The sequence below is a fragment of the Hippichthys cyanospilos genome, chromosome 15, assembly GCF_059441005.1.
Source record: "Hippichthys cyanospilos isolate Australia breed blue-spotted pipefish chromosome 15, RoL_Hcya_1.0, whole genome shotgun sequence".
Lineage (NCBI taxonomy): Eukaryota > Metazoa > Chordata > Actinopteri > Syngnathiformes > Syngnathidae > Hippichthys > Hippichthys cyanospilos.
This window is the reverse complement of record NC_142383.1, coordinates 14,885,106-14,906,604: the sequence shown is the minus strand read 5'-3', so window position 1 is coordinate 14,906,604 and position 21,499 is coordinate 14,885,106. Positions and strand designations below refer to the sequence as shown.

The window sequence follows — 21,499 nt, the reverse complement described above, 5'->3', positions numbered from 1 at the left end:
GGTACAAGTTTTTTTTTTTTTCTGCTACATCTACTACTACATCATTAACCACCAATATCTGGAGTACTAATTTCTTCTTCTGAAATGTATTTTTATCCTGGACAGAAAAAAGGCAGAAATAAGCGAATTATACTCATTATCACATTGTTTTAATTCCATAACACTATATTTGCATTGTATTGTGTCGAATGATTTAAACATGTTAAAACACACAGAAAACATGGTAGAGTATTCATTTAAAAAAAAAAAAATCACATGAATGACGGATCAATTCCCACAAGTTTGCCTGAAGGCCTCACCTTATGGCGCACTTTTCTTTTTTCCATCAGATCCGACGATCCCTTCCTCCCAGCGGAGTTGTGAGCGAGCGGAGAAGCGGCGAGCGGCCGGCCGGCCTGCGCGTTCCACACGGCTGCATCCCAAAGAGCTGCGGGTCAGTACTCCGAGGTTTACTCAGGGGGGACCAAGGTGTTAATGCTACATGCTTTAAAAGGCTACGAGATGTCTTCACTTCACCTCTGAACGGCACCGCGGGTAAAAGCTGGAACTAATCTGAGAGAGTGGAGTGACGGAAAAACTAATTGGTGAATGGATTCGGAGCACTGGCTTGAATTGGTTGGCAACCCGTCATTGAAAAAAAAAGGAGTTTATATCTGTAAGGTTATTTGTCAAAGTTTACAAATAAGATTATATTCGAAAAGAACATTTCTGAACACGGGATCTTCTGGCCGTGTCTGAAGTTCTGGCCCGTGTTTTCTAAATATGATTTTCCGTCCCAAAAATAAACTGGATGCACGTTTCGGACGCTGAGGTCATGCGCGTTTGGTAATGAATGAAAACACATTCGCGAGCCAATCAATGTTTACAACCTTTGCGTGTTTATAAGAGATTTGTTTGAGGGGGGGGGGCGCAATAAAGTAGCTGAAGGCAATATCGCGAGCCGTGAGGGATACACGTGGAACGGGTCCAAACGCTAATGTCACCTCCGGAGAGGCCCAGCACAAATATTACACATGCCGAAGCGGCTCGGGAACAGGAGTGGCGTGTTTACGAGAGAATACGTTTGATTAAACGACAAAGCCGTTTTTTTTTTTTTTTTGGAACTAGCTAGCCAGCTAGCTCCTGCGAACATGGCGTGCACACAAACAAAAAGTCGCGCACGCACGCATACATAACGTCGCCGCCGCTCCTACAGCCGAGGGAAGTAATGAAAACAAATGGCAGAGTTCTTTTCCCGCTGGGACCCGAGGAGGAACTTAGTCATCAAGCTAATTTTATTCTTGTCTGGCCCAGAGACTCCATTTCCTCTGGGTGTTTTTACAAACGCCGGGCTGCACCACGCCATGGCCCAGTGATGGATATGAGGGCCTGATGACCGGATGGCAGATGCTGGCCCTGTAACTCAAGCTCCAAACACTCACTGATGACCCCTTGTGCAGCACCCCTATCCCCCCCCATTCCCATTACACATAATCTTTACTCAATGCCCCGCTAGGCAGGCTCACACCATATTTCTCAAATGGGTAAATATCGTTATCAACGTACATTGTAGCTGATCATTTCTGGTATCAAAATCTTGAGAATTATGCCGTAGTTTTCGGATTATGAACCGCGCGGGTATGTAAACCGCAGCAGTAAAAGTTGAACAACAACAACAAAAAATTGTTACGGATAATCCGCATGGGACTTTTAGCCGCAAGTTGTAACATATTTACGCAGAAAATGAAGTTTAAATCAATACTTCCATATTCTGCCTCCCATACTTTAGCATAGTACTCACGGATTAAAATTTGTGCCGAACGGGTTAGCTAAGTATGTTGAGCTCGGCGAAACTTATTGAACCTCCTGTTGCTGATATTTTGTTTGTATTACAATCCATATCAGAAGAAAATTAGCGCTTTTAGCATACTGCTCAAAATGTAATACTTTGGAAGATACAGTAGTACTCTTTGTTTCAAAGTGGCTGGTTTAGCAGCATTTGAGGACACTTCTCAGAGACATTTTAAGACAAAGCTAGGTGCTTTTGGTGCAGCGTGGCTTGATGTGACGCATTCGAGGACACTTCTCAAAGACATTTTAAGACAAAGCTAGGTGTTTTAGTGCAGCGTGGCTTGATATGACGCATTCGAGGACACTTCTCAAAGACATTTTAAGACAAAGCTAGTTCTTTTGGTCCAGCGTTGCTTGATATGACGCATTTGAGGACACTTAAAGACATTTTAAGACAAAGCTAGGTGCTTTTGGTGCAGCGTGGCTTGATATGACGCATTCGAGGACACTTAAAGACATTTTAAGACAAAGCTAGGTGCTTTTGGTGCAGCGTGGCTTGATGTGACGCATTCGAGGACACTTCTCAAAGACATTTTAAGACAAAGCTAGGTGTTTTAGTGCAGCGTGGCTTGATATGACACATTTGTGGACACTTCTCAAAGACATTTTAAGACAAAGCTAGGGGCTTTTGGTGCAGCGTGGCTTGATATGACGCATTTGAGGACACTTAGACATTTTAAGACAAAGCTAGTTCTTTTGGTGCAGCGTGGATTGATATGACGCATTCGAGGACACTTCTCAAAGACATTTTAAAACAAAGCTAGTTCTTTTGGTCCAGCGTGGCTTGATATGACGCATTTGAGGACACTTCTCAAAGACATTTTAAGACAAAGCTAGTTCTTTTGGTCCAGCGTGGCTTGATATGACGCATTTGAGGACACTTCTCAAAGACATTTTAAGACAAAGCTAGTTCTTTTGGTCCAGCGTGGCTTGATATGACGCATTTGAGGACACTTCTCAAAGACATTTTATTTGAGGACACTTCTCAAAGACATTTTAAGACAAAGCTAGTTCTTTTGGTGCAGCCTGGCTTGATATGACGCATTTTTGGACACTTAAAAACATTTTAAGACAAAGCTAGTTCTTTTGGCGCAGCGTGGATTCTTTCGCAAAAGGTTTTATAATAGTCGATCGCTATATCTTCGCATATTACTTGTTTCTGTTCCGTAACGCTACTCAGAAGAGCGGCGCAGAACAATGAGCCTTCCTTGATAAGTGTATGGATTAATAATGGATGGCAAAGTCCAATTTTGCCCCAAGTTGCGGTTTAAGACGAAAACGCGGGGGGAAGCGCATGTCACATTGCTTCATCGGGTTAGCCGGATTAGCCGGATCACTATTACATCTTGCCATCATCGCTCGCACCAAAGTCCCATATTGCAACATGCGCACAGATGGGAGCAGGGGACACTTGGGACACGGCGCAAAGGAAGCCAAATGGCCTCTTGTTCCCACTCTACCGTTCTCGCAGCCAGCCATGGATTATTCAGGAAGCGTACCCTTTTAAGCCGTGGCCGGCGACATTAAAGAACCTTATTGTTGTTGATTTGTTAGTACGCGACAACTTCCAGCAGAGGAGGCTGACATTAAAAAGCAATTAATATACCGGAGCGCGGCGGAAAAACGCCGTCCGCCGGGAGCGTCTTTCTCGGCGGCGTGACCCGCAAATGCGGGGAAAACACGGAAAAGATGGCTTTTAGTGTGACTTGCTCTCATCTCCGCCGACGGATGACTGACAGCTCGGAGCGAGGGGTAAACAAATGCGGTTTATGATCGGCATAATCAATGTGACATCGGCGCAGGAGGACATTTTTTTTCTTCTCCGCTTCCTTTTTATGAAGAAAGCCGCGACTTGTTCCCCTTTGCGAGATTTTTCTTGGGCTTTTACCACCCGTCAAGAGAAGCCTTAACATCATAGCGGGATCTCAGCGGCACCCACTTTAAAAGCAATCCCGCATGCATTTAGATTGCGAGCTGACAGCTCCAGCGCCGGCCTTCCTCTTTTCTTTCGGCTTTATTACCGGTAAAAAGCGCTCGCCCTTCCTTCTGTTTCTCCACTCGGCCTCATCATAAAGCGAAGAAGTCAGCCCGGAGATTAAAGGTATCTCACATTACTCCGACATGAAACGGCAGCTCAAGTAGAATTATGCGACCTGTAAAATACCAAAATAAAAGCAGGCAAGCGCCTTAATTTTTATTAACCCTTATGCACGCATCTAAAAAGGGTTTATTGGACCAAAGTGGGACCTGCTTTTGAGGGCGGGAGAACGAACATTTTTAATGAATTTTTTTTTTCTGTGAGGTTGTTTCGATGGGCGCAGGTTTTTTTTTTCCGCTCCCGATGTTCAAAACGGGAAATATAATAGCTTTTAGCTAATTTACACTACTGTGCAAAAGGCCGCCTGAAGCTTTGTTGTTTGGACATCAGTCTTCTGAGACACAGCCTATTTATTTGTGACTACCGTGGTGGACATTTGTTTTTGCTCTCCATCTTGTGATTTATTGGAGATAAGTCCGAAGTCCTAGTGTGAGGACATCCCGGCCTTTTCGATAACGTTTGGACGGCTATCTTTGCTGTCTCCCTGAGACAAAATTGACCTGACGGCATTTTTGGATGAAAACAAGGTGCTGGGCCATCCCCGTCTGATTTCAAACCAAATTTGTAGCGGTATCTCTCGATACTAGCAACTCCAGACGATTGTGTTAACATTGTTTTAATTGTAACTTTTGAAAACCGGTTCACAGTTGACCATGACCATGTCCTGTTATTGAACTTAACGCGAATCAGAGCATGATTCCAAAAAGAGTCACTTTTCTACAATTTAGACTTGGGTTGTTCCGATTAATTTGCTCTCAATTTGAAAAGTTAAATGTACTGCTCCGGTCACGGCCTTAAAAAACATTGAATTAGTTCTGCTTATATCTGAATTTGAGACCCACTGCTATGGTAACCCTTTGTAATGCATACATTTAATCACGAAATGACAGTAAGTTTACAGCAGTTTTCACAAAATTTCAATTCTGAATCTATCCTACGTGCTTACAATCACCTGCCCACGTTTTTAGAGTATTTCAAGGCTATGATAGGAAAATTGTGTAATATTGTGTAGCCTGCTTTTTAGCTTTTATAACACCACTTCCAGTACCCAAACTCTCTGTAACTTTTTTCTTTAAAGCCCTAACCTACTATCGGGCAAAAAAAAAAAAAAATACCGGTCAGTCGTAAATATAAAACGTTGAAATGAAAAACACAAAGTCCGCGCGCCTCAGCCTTAGACCGCTTTTTTGCACAGACATTGCGAGGTGTTTACCAAACAGCTTTTGGTTGCCCTTGTTGCTCTCCATCCTTTCAATGGCCTCAAGGCTAAGTAGTGGAGGAAGGCGTCACTCGTAAATAGGAACCACTCAAACCTTTCATACTTCCATTACGATAAGGGAAAAGGAAATCAATGATGGTTCTTTCCCCGCCGCAGCGGGCACGGAATACAGATGACAACAATAAACCAAGGTAAGCGTGTCCAGCTTGCGATGGAGGGCCACAAAGAATTGACTAATTATAGATTAGAAGGTACTCAGCCTTGTTTGACAAAATGGTCATGTGCACCTGAGGTTGACGCTCTGAATCCAGTGATTATGAATAAAGAAGAAAAATGGAAATTTCTCACAGCGGGGGTCATACACTTTTCTGGAACTCTTGTCTGTTGGTAAAAGAACGCTGTTAAAGAACTGTCATGTGAAAGAAAAGCACAACCGAGAGTGATGGCTGCTACGTACTATACTGGTGTTAGCATTCATGCTAACGTTACTTAGCGGTGCTTGTGCAAATGTTTCTCTTCGTTCAAAAGGTCAGACAATGAGCTCTGTTAGCATTTAGCGCAGACTGTGCTTACATTAGCGTCTTTAGCTTCTCAACATCTGACAATGAGTATCTGTGCTAACACATTCGGTATCACTGAGTTTTGTTGATGGTTCTGAAACTTTGTTTCATTACTCTTCAAATAGTGCCGAATCGCCAAGTAGCTAAGCTAATGTTGACGATGAGCTTTGTTAGCATTTAGCTCATATTTCACATTTATCAGCTTCTCAACATCTAAACTTCTCAACAGTTTTTGTTAATGGTTCCAAACTGATTTGTACATTACTTAATGTTTTCATTTTAGAGTGGAATCTCCAAGAAGCTAAGCTAATCGCTAGCTATCGGTTAGCTAAACTGAGAAGTTAATATAGCTGACCTGACTTTTTGGTCTTACAGTAAAATCCCGCACCACTGGTATTTAACACAAGTAAATTACATTTGGCAACTAAAGAAGGAGTCCACCATTAAAAAAAATAAAAATAAAATAGACTCATGTCTGCATCTTCGGTACTCCAACTGAGGTCTTTATTTGCCCTCATCCATTAACCGGATGAGGTGTTGGCTCTATGCAATCCAGGTGTCATGGTAGCAACATAATTTCTACAAGGAAAAAAAAAAAGAAAAAAACAGTTTATCATTCAAAGAGGGCCTGTTGGGGTTTATCTCTGCCGGCGCACTTTGAAGCACTTGATCCTCGCTCATGTCTGCCATTTGGGGCTCATTGTGTCATGGGGGAGGTCACTGGGAGGGCAGCATCACCGGCTGCTGCAGCTTCTTCTCCTCCTACGCCCGAACAGTCAGAGTACGGCGTCTGCGCTGCATATTCCCTAGGAGAAATAAATAAACAGGTGTGTCCATGTCGGCTTACTGGAAAACCGATTTGACCGATCAAGAACCCAGAAGGAAGTCACTTGAAAAGAAAATAACAATTCCGCAAATAACCCCAACAACAAAAACATCCGTGTCGTAGTAAATGTCCACCTGGTCCATGACCTGAAATAGAGTTTGCGTGAAAGTTACTTTGCCCACGGAACAAGACATCAAAATGTCTTGTTTATAGAAAAAGATGTCACTTAAGATAGTATGTTTTGTAATTCTTCATTTAGCTTTTTTTTTTAACGTTCACACGTGTACGTGTTTCGGGCGCAAAATTATCGCCTCTTTAGCTGTGAAATTTATTTAACCAAGTCACCATGCTGCGACAGGAGACGCTAGAACCAGCTAGCATGCAAGCTAGCAGCTTTGGGCCGAGGTCAGTTTTTATAAATAGATGCTACTAAGCTAGCATCTTTCTAAAACTTCAGCTAGCATCTTTCTAATGCTAACGTATGCCTACACATTTGAGTCGCAAAACGATGTCCTCTTAAACCATCTGATATGTAGCTCCAGCTACATGCTGGGTTGTAAGCTAAAAGATTTTAAACTAGCATCTTTCTAATGCCGACAAATCCCTATATGTAAAATAATATCCATCAAAACTGTCTGATGAATTTATTTGACCAGCTTATGCTGCGAGAAGGGGCACTAGCTATCAGCTAGCTTGCAAACTAACAGGTTTGGGCCAAGGTCACGTTTATGCAAAAATATGCTACTTAAACTTATGTCTTTAGCATCTTTCTAATGCTAACGCACACCTACAAGTTTGATTATATCCATTTGAACCATATGATAACTGGAATTTATCTCACCAGCTCTCCATGGTGCGACCAGAGGCACTAGCTAACAGCTAGCTTGCAAGCTAGCTGGTTTAGTCAACAAAGCTGGACTTTAGTCAACAAAGATTGTCAAGTGTTGTGTAACAGGAAGAGGCGTCATGGTACCCAATAAGGAACACTGAAATTGTGAAAAACAGTCAAACACTATATGTCTGAAAAAGATTAATATAATTTGAAGATATGGAATCGGAAAAAAAAATCCGACTTCACATTGCGGGGTTGTTCAGCTTCATTTTATAAATCGAGTAAGCTCACATAATGTAACATGAGGAGGCCTGTGCTTCCTCCTAGCTTAGTAAACTGCAACACCATAGAAAACCTTAAGTAAAAAAAAAAAAAAAAACGCAGATGCCGCGGTCCATCTTCAAGTATCAGCCATCCGTAGGAGTGATCAATCCCCTTCTCGGAACCCCCCTCATCATCTCCGCTTACCCCTCCAGGTCATCGGCGTGTCGTCAGCTGGCTCGAGCATATGTCCGACATCGCCGTCTGTCTGTCCGATCGGCCCGGCCCGGCCCGGCCCGCCCCCCGAAACACTGGTGTCGCCGGCCCTGTCGCTTGTGTCGGCCGGCGGCCAGCGTAAACATGTAGCCACCACTTGATATGTTTGTACGGGGATTTGGGGATGAACATTAGCGTGTTTGGAGAGCGGAACATCTGGTGGGGGGAAAAGGTTACTGTGGAGGGATACCAGCGGAGCCCGGGCCCTGTGTAGAATTCCTTCCATCAGATAAATCACCACGCTCAGCCACTGCGAGAGAGCGCAAGAAAGGGATGGGACGGAAACTCAATACTGCCTGGAAGTGTCAAAGATGAGTTCGCCTAAAATGTCCGTCTTTGCTCCCGGGCTTCCGTCTTGAGAGAATTTCATAGGTTGCAATTTTGTTCCTCCTTGAAATTTGTTCGTAAACAAAGATAAGTAATATGTGTAATATTTCTTTTAACGGTAGTTTCCAGAACTAGGGTGTTTTTTTTTTTTTTTCACGTAAATTTTAAGGCAGGATTGTGACCCCGGAAGCTTCCTGAATTTAATTTATTAGAAAAACAAAAATCAACAATATGCGCATCTAAAAAAGTTATTCCATAAACATATGCATCAAAACATTCATTGAAACTGTATTTTCGGGAGGAATAAATGACACTAATATATATATATATATATATATATATATATATATATATATATATATATATATATATATATATATATATAAACTACATGTGTATGTAAATATATAAATAAATTGATTTTTTATTATAAATTAATTAAAAATAAGTATAATAATAAAAAACATATATATATATATATATATATATATATATATATATATGTATATATATATGTATATATATATATATGTATATATTAGAGACTTGATTGAGTTTTTGCATAGATACGCAACTACAGTATAGTTTCAGTTTAATAAGTACTTTGACGTTTTTTTTTTTTTTGCTACCTAATTGAATGCGAGGGACATGCCATTCATTCTCTCCATAACTTTCACTAACAACCCAGGCTAAAGTGAGCTCCTACCCCGTTGATGACAGCGACTAGTTTCCTATTATCCATCATGGAATTTTAAGGTGATAGAAAGAGCACAATAACTTGAAAATAGCTGCGGTAGTTGCGGATATTTTCCACAAAAAATACATATATAAAAAGGAGATTTTATCAATTCTAAACAACAAATATGGCCGACTCACTACTCAGACCCCCACGGAACTAACCCTCCCCCTCCTCCTCGTCACGCTGAGGCAGCGATGAGTAAAGCGCACGTCAGGAGATGTAAGGCGTTCTCGCAAGGCCGACGAGATGAAGCTGTCAGAAAAAATGCCGTCAACGCCAACACCCGAGTATCAAGGGCACAAGTGCGGCCCTTCCTCCTCGCCGCCACGTCCTCTATCGCTTAATTACACTGCGTGTACACCGCGACTGCCATTGTCAAAAGCTTGACGCGGCACCACTGTTGGCAAGCGCCGGGCCCGCTTTTGACACGGTGCCCTCAAGACTGCGCCGGTTCAAGCCGCCTTGACGCTTCATGTGCCCGGGCGAGTTTGCTGATGCTCGCTCTCAAGGCTTCCTTTTGATGAGTTATCCTTCCGAGGTAGCGGAAATGCTCGCGCTCTGTCCTTAAGTGCAAGTCTGTTGCACGTGAAGATGGCTGGACTCCCGACGGCCGTTTTGTACGCGCCCGAAATTTCTGCTTTCATCCCTCTCAAAAGCGATTTCGCCTCCCGCAAATCTATCATCGAACGTTTTCAGCGACTCACTCTTCCCCTACTGTAGATTTAGAAGTCATAAACTACATGCAATGATGTAGTGTGAACTGTAACATATATATATATATATATATATATATATATATATATATATATATATATATATATATATATATATATATATATATATATATATATATATATTTATTTTTCTTTTTTTTTTACTTTGAGTGATATGGAAGACCCATTTCAACTCACTGACTACCATTGGCGGCTATAGACGTCAAAGATGTGTTTCAATCGGGTTGCTTGGGATTGAGTCATTAGGAATCTAACTTGTGGGATTTTGATGTGTTCTGAATGCTCTCTGTTTTTTTTAAAACAGAAGGGTTGAAAGTAACACAAATTATTGGACAATTTGACCCAAGATTCTGGTTAGTTACTGAATTTTTGAGGTTGATTTGTACAAAATGACCCTTTTTTTTTTGCGGCTTGTTACAAGTGTTTTTGATCAATATTTTGGTAATATCTAACACAACTTTTTTTTTACAATATGACAAACTGTAATTTCATTTTCACACAGCAAATGGCAAAATTACCGTGCCTGAGGTGAATAAACAGGATTTGGGGGTTGAATAATTTTTCGCAATTATTATTAAAACTGTCCTCTAAATACTGAAAGCACAGCATTACCATTAATAATAAAACGTAAACATTACTAATAATCATAAAACGTTTCAAGTTTTTCAAAATTCTGCTCATTTTTATACTTTACAAAATCATCTCACGGGCCGGATTTAGCCCACTTGCGGGACAGAACCGACCGCGGGCCGTATGTTTGACACTCCTTGCTTAGCCAAACATCCAACCTGTTTGAATGCTGTAAAAAGTAGTTGAAAGATGTTGAATGTTTTTGCTTTTAATGTTAATATGCCTTTTGGGGGTTGGTCATTTTTCTCATATTTCTGTTTCGTCACATCCAAAACAACCCGATTTTTTTTGTCATGTGATGTCACTGCTAGCGCTAATCTCAATCGATCCACTGAAATATGAATTGAAATCACATCTTTTCAAATGGAGTGACTAAGAATAAGAAAAATACATAAAGTTAAGTGCAGACATTCAAAAAAATCGACAAAATTTTGCACCGCTGCGTTTCCTTTTGGAACGGTGAGCGTCTTTGCATATGGAAACAAGTCCAGTCCCAGCGTGATTCTGCACATGGTTGTCACATTAGGACTCTTAAATCATGATTCCAAAACAGTTTTGGGATGAGTCAGTGTGCGCGCTCGGGTTTCGCTGTGCGTGCTCTCGCAAGATTTGTGTCGGAAACACACTGAAAATCTCAAGTACGTTGCTAGTCGCCAGCAACTTGAGCTCCAACCCCTGTGGACCCCAAAAACAAAAGAACATGCAGCAGAAAAACACTTTTTTTTTGGGGGGGGGGGGCACAAATCCAGAAAATCAAGTGCTTATTTACCCTTTTCACTGTTAAGAACTTTTCAACATTTCCTTAACAAGACTCCCATGCTTACCGTACGTGACCGTGACCAAACATTCTGTGATATGTCGACTATTTTTAGCGGGGAATTTTGCGGAATCATTAGGAAGTGGGAACGATGTCGTCCCGCCCCCTCGGGACCGTGGCTTTGGGCGCTGGCGTGAGAACAGTAGCTCATTCACTTTTCATTCAACAGCTGCGAGCACACGTCGCTTTTACATTTTTATATATTCTGCTAATTACGGCGGGGTGCTGAATTCTCGATGACTTAAGCGTTTTAAATCCAATTTGACCGTTAACCGTGTCACCTAATGTATGAAATCGTGTATATTAATACTGTTTGTTGAAAATGCATCAGTACAGTGTCTTTGCAGAACCTTATTTACAGCAACAACATAGTTTCGCCCTAAAAAGTAGGCTTAGCTTAATGCTAACAAACTATACATAAATATACATAAACAACATGGTGTGAGTTTTTTTGTAATATGTCAGGTTTCTAGAAAATCCAATTCATTTTACTTGTTTTTTTTGGGACCAAATACCACTAAATACTACCTCCTCTACTCCATGAGCTAGCTTGTCCATGTAGCATGAGATAAGCTATACTGCTAAATTCGTCTTTTTATGTAAACTGAAAAACCCAAATAACTTTCCACAGATATGTATGTTTTTTAAATAAAATATTGAACTATAAACATAGTTTTGAATTCAATCATTTTTAAATCTAAAATATTGCTAATTATACTTCATATTTTGTTCCGAATCTCGCTAAATGCTATCTGCTATACCACATAAGCTATCTTGACTATGTAGCCCTTCGACCTCATATATTTTATGCCTGCTAAATATTTTTGTGTGAAATCCGACAAAATATGACGAGAAGGGATAACCCTTCTTTATTATATGTTTAAAATGCTTCTGAAAACAGGCTACACTGCTATCAGCTAAGGTATACTGCTGCATTAGCCTTTTGTGTAAACTGAAAAACACAATTAAATTTCCGCAGATTTTTTCTTCTTTTACAAAATCTTAAACTATGAACATCGTTATGAAGTAATCATCAATTAATGCAATCGCCAATCATATTTCACGTTTTTCTTCTAGCTTATCTCTGAAACCACATAAACTAGCTTGACCGTCCTTCAATCTCATAGACTTTATGCTTGCTAAACTTTTTTTGCTAATTTCTCCTGGGAAAAACAATACTTTGTAATACATTTGACCAAAGAGTTTTGACAGATATATATATTTTTTATCAAAAGATATTGCATCTCTTTTTTTTGGTTCCAAATCTCTCTAAATACTCTCCTATAACATCGGCTAGCTACACATATACTGTTGCGTAAAAAAGGGATTTTTTTTCAGTAAACATTTAAACATATCTATCAAAAATATCTTATACATTTCCTCAAACAATAACTGTCAATATCATAACATATGTCACATTTCTTCAACTCAAAGTCTGACTTATTTTGCATCCCAAAAAAGCGTCTCCCATTTCACACGAGCAAAACTGCCCAATTCGACGTTGGTTACGGTTGGAAATTGCGTCAAAGTGCGCACTTCACACGAGGGCCGTCGGCAGGAAGCGTACTTCACACCGCGCTCTGACCAGGAAGTAGTTGACAGCTCCCTGTGCCCTGGCCCGCCGCTAATTTCTCCACTTCCTTCCCCCGCTAGCCTAGCTTAGCATCAATCACCGCGCTCAACTCTCAGCGCTAGCGCAAACCAATTTCCTTAATGCTGATTGCACTGTAAACTAACTCTCCGCACCAGCTCCGGCTCTTGTTCTGCAAGCCTCATTCATTCTCGCTCGCTCCATTTCCTTCCGCGGCTTCCTCTCGCCTCCGCGGAGCCAAGATTTGAGCCGCCTCGCCGGAATGGGCCAAGCTAAAAAAAGAAAAAGCCCAAACCGTCCGACGCTTCTACTTATAGCGCCGCCAATAACAAGGCATTGTCAAAAGTATTATTTGTTGACACGGCTACATTCCGCCCTGATCTCCTTTTCCTCGACAGGACGAGTCTTCGGTGTTCTGGATTGGATCTTTGAGACTTTTAGCTGACGCGACATTTGCTTTGGATTGCTGGGGTGGCCAAAGTGCGGGTTGCGGGCCACATGTGTCATTTCCCTTGTTGAATGTGGCCCACTAAGAATTTTTAGTATCAACAGTTTTGCGCTTTTTTTTTCGTATGAGCTTAGTTATTCATCTCGTCGGATTTATTCATTCAGCTAATTCAAAAGCAGCGGCTCGCAAATAATAACATAAAGAGTAAAGTGTTACCCGGTTTATCACGCGGGTTACATTTTCCAAAATCGCAGTACCTACGGAGTAGAAAATAAACTTGTTTTTGCACACAAAAAACTTTATTATACGTTTTATTGGCGTAGTGGTCCACATATGTTGTGATCGGAAAACGAAGCCTCGTGAAACATTTTTTTTTAACTCCTCTAGATGATGCTCTTGGTTTAAAAGATAAAATCTTGCACAATGAAACTGTATTGAATTTACATTGGATCGTTTATCTTTTTGGATCCTGCTATTTTGTCCAAGTTTTCAGTCTTAACAATAGGGGAAAACACAAAGAAGACACTAGGGAGCTGAAATTTCACCTAGTAGGTGACAACATGTTAACATGGCACAACTGCTTTGTTATCACACAACTAGGGGTGTGCCATCACTTGGCTAAAATGGGAGAATGATGAAGAAAATGAGCAAAAACGGGCAAAATACTACACATGGGTGAAACCAAGAGTGCCATCTAGAGGGCCTAAAAAAAATCTAGTGTTTTGTAAGGCTTCATTTTCCCATCACTACCCACATGTAGATATACACTTGAAATAAAATATGCAACATCATCAAGGGATTTACAATAACCTATTTGGAAACTCAGTTTTGATATCAACGATATACAACGTAATTTGCATATGCAGCATTTCGATCATTTTTGGGTCATTTTTTTCCGCATCATTTTCGCAATATTTCAGCTAAGGGATGGCACACTCCTGGTAGCGTGATAACTAGCGTAAGTGGTCCAGGCATGTTAAATTTTGACATGCTGTCACCATCCGGGTGAAATTTCAGCTCCCTCGCGTGTTGCCTACTCTCCTCTCGTCATTTTTGGGGACACCCAAGCCACAACTTGCGGACCGCGGGGAATCCGCGGACCCAAGCTACTCCCGTAGCGCGTGCCCATAACTCGGCTTCCCTCCGAGGCGTGAGAAATTCCTGACGCGTCTCCCAGCTCTCGGAGACGCCGCGGACGCAAGTATTTCTCACCTCCGCCGTCCTCCGGCCCCGACCCGAGCCGGAAGCCCGGAGCCGGCCGATAGCATTTCCACGTGTGCTTTCATCCGCCGTCGAAGGCCGCGGCTCCTCCCCCGCGAGCGCCCCGAGTGGCGGCGAGTAAACAGAGCTATACTTTAAATGTCTCCTAAATCATTTTAATTCGTCCTCGGCAGAGTCTTGTGGAATGTCGAATTAGAGGACGTTGTCAGCGCAGCAAGACCACAGCAGACATTCGCTCTCACCTCGACCGTGTCAAATTATGGGATGTCGTGCAACAGTCCTCTGCGACCGCGAGTGTTCGCACCACAAGGGCTTTTTTTGTTACACGCCGACGACTCCCTCCTGCTCTGTTTTTCGCATCAGTTTTCCGCCGAAACATTAGGGACACTTGTCTCAAAAATTCGACCTTTGGTGTGTGTTGTAGTTACGCACACCGGCTCAAATTAAGTTTTAATACTTGGTTGAAAAAAAAAAAAAAATATATATATATATATATATATATATATAAGTTTCTGTAGGAATAGTTTTGGTTTCATATTTGTTTTGATCATGTTTTTTGTATAATTTAATGCAAAGGCATACAGTATATACTGTACGTATGTATACTGTACATTATGGTATACATATATATATATATATATATATATATATATATATATATATATATATATATATATATATATATACATCTACACAGTATATACAGTATATATGTATGTATACATTATGGTATTCAAATGTATACATCTACACTGCATAGGTGTTTATATGTAAAATTATATATACTATTTGTGTATATATATATATATATATATATATATATATATATATATAATGTTGTATATATATTCAATATTTGTATGTATAGTACATAAATATACATACATGCAATAAATGTTAATTTTAGCATGTTGGGTAGCATGTTTTTGTTGTTGTTTTTTTTCCATTGTTCGATGTAGTTTAAATGAAGATTTTGAATGGTTTTCATAGAAACTCATTCAGTACCAGGTATATTTTTTGGCCCTTGAAAAAAAAAAATGAACAAAGAAATACAGTATATGTAATTGAACGTCTAGACTCTTTAAAGATACCTAAAAAAATTACATCTGGGATTGTATGAGTTAATTATGCAATCAGGACACTAGTTGAATACCTTATTTTTTTTTTTTTACAATTAATTTTATGGCACTTTAGCACTTTTTTTTTTTTTTTTGTCGACCGATTCTGCGGCCTGGCCCTCAAACAAGCTTTGAAGTTCAAAGCTTTGGCGATGACAAGCTGACATAGTGACTCACGAGGTGACCTAAAACAAAAACACTCTTCCCGTTTGACGTCTATGCCGCCACTTCACTTGCTCCGCCGCATTTCCCAGGTTGCGTTTATTTTACTTAGTACCTTTTTCCTTTTTTTTTTTTTTTTTTAAACCTTCTCCTCCCTCTTGTCAGGTCTTTCCCAAGACCGAGATTGATGGAGGCGGGCCCAAGGGGAAGGTAGTCCCCCACCGGGACTTCTCTCCGGCGCGCTCGACCGCGGACGCATCAGTCAACGGTACGGCCCGCTCGCGTACGCGCTTTTTGCCCGCCGCGGGACGACATACGGCGCGGCGGAGAAACCGTAGCCGCCCTCGCCGCGCTCCTAATGGCTGGTACACGGCGGTTCATGTTTCAGCCTCGCTCCGGGCCCCTGCCGCTGACATGCTGCTACATTATGTTTAGCCCGTGTTTTATTTGGCCCTCTTTGCTATGGTGTAGTGGAATAGGAAGTGGGGGGGAGGGGGGGGCTGCAGGAGGAGGGCCACTCCAAAACAAACAGTAGGAGGCCGGCCCATGCCTGGCCGCTTTACTGACTGCCGCCTTACGTGCCATCCAGGCCACAGATGGAGTCGTTTTGTCGCCCCGCGTTTGTGTGTTTTGCGCGCGCGCTGTGATTCGTAGAGTCAATCTCGACAGGTTCAAACCCAACACTGCCCGCCCCCCCGCGTTTGCCCTTCGGCCAAATCGGCAGGCTGGCGGAGCGCTCGAGGGTAGGAACCAAGTCGGAGTACTCGAGCGATTAAAAGCCCCGTAAAGTCAAACGATGGAAAAACGGTTATTCGATTAATCGACTACCGTAATTCCTCTAATAAAGGACGCGCCGGTGTATAAGATTTATTTGACAATCAAATTCTGTCGCTTTCTCACAGTGGTTCTTTTTCAATCATGTATCTTTTCAGCCAAGTACCCCGTAACCCAGTGCTTCTCAATTATAGTATTTTGCCAAGCCCCCCCAGGAAAGAAAAAAGTTTTTGATTAACTGTAAAATGTTAAAACAATACCTAAACCTGTGTCCTTTTTAACATTAACAAAAGAAAAAGCAATATAAATCAACTTTCAATGTCTGGTCATTTTTTACAGTGTGTATATGCGTTATAGCTTAGTCTAAAACTGAAAAAAGTGCATCAAAGTGCCTGAAACTAGAAAAAAAAAGACTGAAATTCATATGTTGCACTTATACACTTCACACTTAGGCCCTTTCACACTTTATTTTTTTTGGTCACACAAAAAAAAACAAAAAAAAAAAAACGGTCTGCTTTTGGGTCATATACATTATTAAAAGAAATAACTTAATTTTTAAGAAATATTTTTCCACCAAGAATATCAATATAAACTGTCAGACCTGTTCTCAAAAATAAATAAATACCTATTTGTCCACAGAAAAATGTTAAACTTAAAGAGTCCCGTTTTGGGGTTACAGTAGCGATCTCTTCACAAAAATAAATCTTCAACTTTATTATTAATATATTATTATTATTATTATTAATATATGTCCACCCCCCCATAAAATAAAATAAAATAAATAATAAAATAATAATAATAAAAATAAAAATAAAGTGTCATAAAAGAAATAATTATAAATAAACATTTCTCCCAAAAAATATGATTATTGACACAATTTTCCAGCAGACGCCCCAGAAAAAAAAAAAAAAAGGTACATATATATATTCTGGAGTTGTTGAATAAAATACGCTGAGAGCTACCACTACAATTGTATTTTCCAATTTTATTGAACGAGACATGGGATGGACTGTAGTCTCCATTGTGTTCCAGTAGCCTTCCAGTATGCGGATGTACCGTAGACGCCTTTCCAAAAAGGCGGCGCTCGGCGTCGGCCCGGCACGTATCCAGTTGTCGCGCGTTTGAAATAGTCGAGATCTCCGCCGCTTCTCGTCTGGGGCGGCCGGGACCGTGCGGCGGCGACATAGTTGGAGGGACCCCCCCCCGATTCCCCTCCCCTAATACATACACAAAGGTAGCAGCCCCTGGGGGGGTGGGGGGGGGGGTGGCTTGCCCTGACAAATTACCCACGTCCCCGCCACTCTGGTGTCTCAGCATGGGGTAAAAGCGGACGGCCCAGTAGAAGGCGGGCGGGCGGGCGGGCGGATAAGTAGAAGGTCAGGGATTGGGGGGCCGAGAGGGCAACCCGAGTCCACGCCGTCTCCCTTGAAGAAGATGAGCGCGAGGAGGCTGCGTTTTTTTTTTTTTTTCGCTCTCCCTCCCGCTCGAATTTAATACCACGTCTACAAGAAGGTGGCAATTAAGTGCGGCCCGTTTTAAAAATAGTCCCGCTCTTTGCTAGTTTCGGGACAGCTGTTTATTCAGCGTTATATGTAACCAGAACATTTTTTTTTTTTTTATGGGTTTGGCTCGTTTAAGGACGTTGGCGTCTTAAATTTGAGCTCTTTGATTTTCATTTTGGGGGGGTGAATGATGAATGATAACGATATGAAAGGCGTATTTTAAGTTTTATTTGTTTTTTTTTTGATAACTGTCTGTCAATTAATCGGTCAATTCATCAATGAATTTAACTTCTATCCTGTGGTTAAAGTGCACGGCATTTTTTAATAACTTTTTTCATAATTTTGCTGCTGGTTTGATCCCCACCTTGTCAGGAATTTGGCAAAAATTAAATCACGGTTTCCAAAGAAAAATAAATAGTAAAAAAATCTGAAAAAAAATCAGTAAAATAAAAATGAACTAAAACAAAATAATAAATTATAAAAATAAATATGAGAAAAATTGAATATTTTGATTCAACACAATGTTAGTCAGCTTTCGTATAAGACTAGAGAAATCTGAGAATATTTTCTGTCTGATAGAATTACAAAAATATGTAATAGTGACAGCCCTACTAATGATAAAGCACATTAGTTTAAAATTTACGCTTAGGAGCCACTATAACAAATTTCAAAATATGTTATTTCATGTTTCATTTAATTTGCTCTTAATTTGAAAAGAAACTGACAGCATTAAATTGCTTTTTGCTGATACCTGCCAAAACTCTCGTTAAAATGTACACAAATGTACATATTCACATACACATAGGGGTACTCGTTCCACCATTTGAGAACCACTGGGGAGAACTCAATCGATGGAATAACCGATAGCTGTCGATTATAAAAATATTCAAGAGTGACACTCCAACTGATGACAATGCTCATTTGTGAAAACTTAAGGCTTACAAACGTCACAAAAAAGTCATTATAGCCCAATTTAGAAATGCGTTGCTTCATGTTGCATTTAATCTGCTCTTAATTTGAAAAGAAATGAATAACATTCAATTAAATTTGCTAATACATACAGAAACGTGTTTGAATACAACTTGAGAGATTAGTTAATCAATTCATCACTGCACCTCTAATGATGACGACATTGAAGTCATCACTTTGATCAGGCTTAATTGAAATAAAAAAAAAAATCATACTCGTACTGACGTTCTACTTCTTAATGTGGATCCTTTGTTGTGGACTGAGACTTCTGGCCGGGGGGGCGGGATTGAGATTTGAAGTATTCCCATGCAGCCTAAATCTCTTCATCCACTCCATCACCATAGACTTGCTCTCCTTAAGTCGGAGGTGCGCTTGTTTTGTGTGTGTGGACACGCTTGTGCGGAGAGGCAAGAGGGCCGGCGCTCCAGACTGCCGGGAGAGGATTAGGAGTCTGGAATGCAAGACACTCCTTGACCCGGGCGCGACCTTCCCGACTAAATCCCTTGCCCATATCTGTCCCTCATGGGTCATGATCCAATTGGTCGCCCTTTGAGAATGCTGACCCCCTGGCGCAACCTCGCCACTCGGTCTGCCCCGAACATCTCCGCGCCGTAAGCTGGATAAGAACTTCTAGAGCAGGGGTGTCAAACTCGTTTTTTTTTTTCCCGGGCAGCATTGTAGTTAGCGTTTCTGTCGGGGTGCCGTTATGGGCAGGAAAGGTCAGAGAAATCTTAAGTGTGATCGGCACGCAGTATTGAAATCAGCGGCCAGTAAAGTTTGTTCAAAAGGAAGATTGGTAAGATGATTTTTTTCCTGAGAAATTGAAGAATATTTGCAAATTTGGTGTTTTAGCCAGAAATTTGGTCGCATTTTTGGGGCCATATCAAATGAAGTAGCTGACCAAGTCTGGACCTGGGGCCTTGAGTATGAAATCAAACACATTTTTAGTATGAATGTCGCACTTTCATTTACTTAGTGTTCAAATCAGAGGACAGTACAATCTGTTTAAGAGGGGTATCAGTTACAAAAAATGCTTGTTTTTCTCCAAAAATTGTCTAAATTGAATACAAATTTTGTATTTTAGCCAGATATTCGGTTGCATTTTTGGGCTATATAAAATGAAGTAGCGGACCACGTCTGGACCCCGGCCCTTGACTTTGAAGTCAAACAAATTTTTAGTATGAATGTCGGACTTTCATTTACTTAGTGTTCAAATCAGAGGACAGTACAATTGTTTAAGAGGCGGATCAGTTACAAAAAATGCTTGTTTTTCTCCCAAAATTGTCAAAATTGAATACAAATTTTCTATTTTAGCCAGAAATTCGGTTGCATTTTTGGGCTGTATAAAATGAAGTAGTGGACCACGTCTGGACCCCGGGCCTTGAGTATGAAATCAAACACATTTTTAGTATGAATGTCGCACTTTCATTTACTTAGTTCAAATCAGAGGACAGTACAATCTGTTTGAGGGGATCAGTTACAAAAAATGCTTGTTTTTCTCCAAAAATTGTCAAAATTGAATACAAATTTTGTATTTTAGCCAGAAATTCGGTTGCATTTTTGGCCTGTATAAATTGAAGCAGCGGACCACGTCTGGACCCCGGCCCTTGACTTTGAAGTCAAACGAATTTTTAGTATGAATGTCGCACTTTCATTTACTTAGTGTTCAAATCAGAGGACAGTACAATTGTTTAAGAGGCGGATCAGTTACAAAAAATGCTTGTTTTTCTCCCAAAATTGTCAAAATTGAATACAAATTTTCTATTTTAGCCAGAAATTCGGTTGCATTTTTGGGCTGTATAAAATGAAGTAGTGGACCACGTCTGGACCCCGGGCCTTGAGTATGAAATCAAACACATTTTTAGTATGAATGTCGCACTTTCATTTACTTAGTTCAAATCAGAGGACAGTACAATCTGTTTGAGGGGATCAGTTACAAAAAATGCTTGTTTTTCTCCAAAAATTGTCAAAATTGAATACAAATTTTGTATTTTAGCCAGAAATTCGGTTGCATTTTTGGGCTGTATAAATTGAAGCAGCGGACCACGTCTGGACCCCGGCCCTTGACTTTGAAGTCAAACGAATTTTTAGTATGAATGTCGCACTTTCATTTACTTAGTGTTCAAATCAGAGGACAGTACAATTGTTTAAGAGGCGGATCAGTTACAAAAAATGCTTGTTTTTCTCCAAAAATTGTCAAAATTGAATACAAATTTTCTATTTCTCAGAAACTTGACGTAATAGACAGCTTATAATATGACTTGGCAGGCCACATCTGGCTCCCAGGCCTTGACTGTGAAAACAAACACATTTTAAGTATGATTGTCACACATTTACTTCTTATTGAAATCAGAGGCCAGTAAAGGAGGATTTGTAACAAAAAAATCGCTTGTTTCCCCCAAAAATAGTAACAATGGAAGACTACATACAAATATTATATTTTAGCCAGAAATTTGAAATCATAATTCGCATTTCGCGGGCCATATAAAATGATGTGGCAGGCCACATTTGCCCCCCGGGCCTTGAAGTCACATAAATCGTCAAACATTTACTTTGCCTGTAAAA

At 40.7% G+C, this 21,499-nt stretch overlaps 1 protein-coding gene across 7 annotated transcripts in view; it reads left to right on the top strand.

Moving 5' to 3' along the window:
* LOC148411848 (uncharacterized) overlaps nt 1-21,499 on the top strand; it is a 233,151-nt gene that overhangs the window by 45,313 nt on the left and 166,339 nt on the right. For all 7 annotated transcript variants that reach the window (XM_088434194.1, XM_088434192.1, XM_088434196.1 and 4 more), the window contains exons 4-5: nt 330-433; nt 15,855-15,957. The gene's annotated coding sequence lies outside the window, so the exon portion shown is untranslated. The remainder of the gene's footprint in view (nt 1-329; nt 434-15,854; nt 15,958-21,499) is intronic.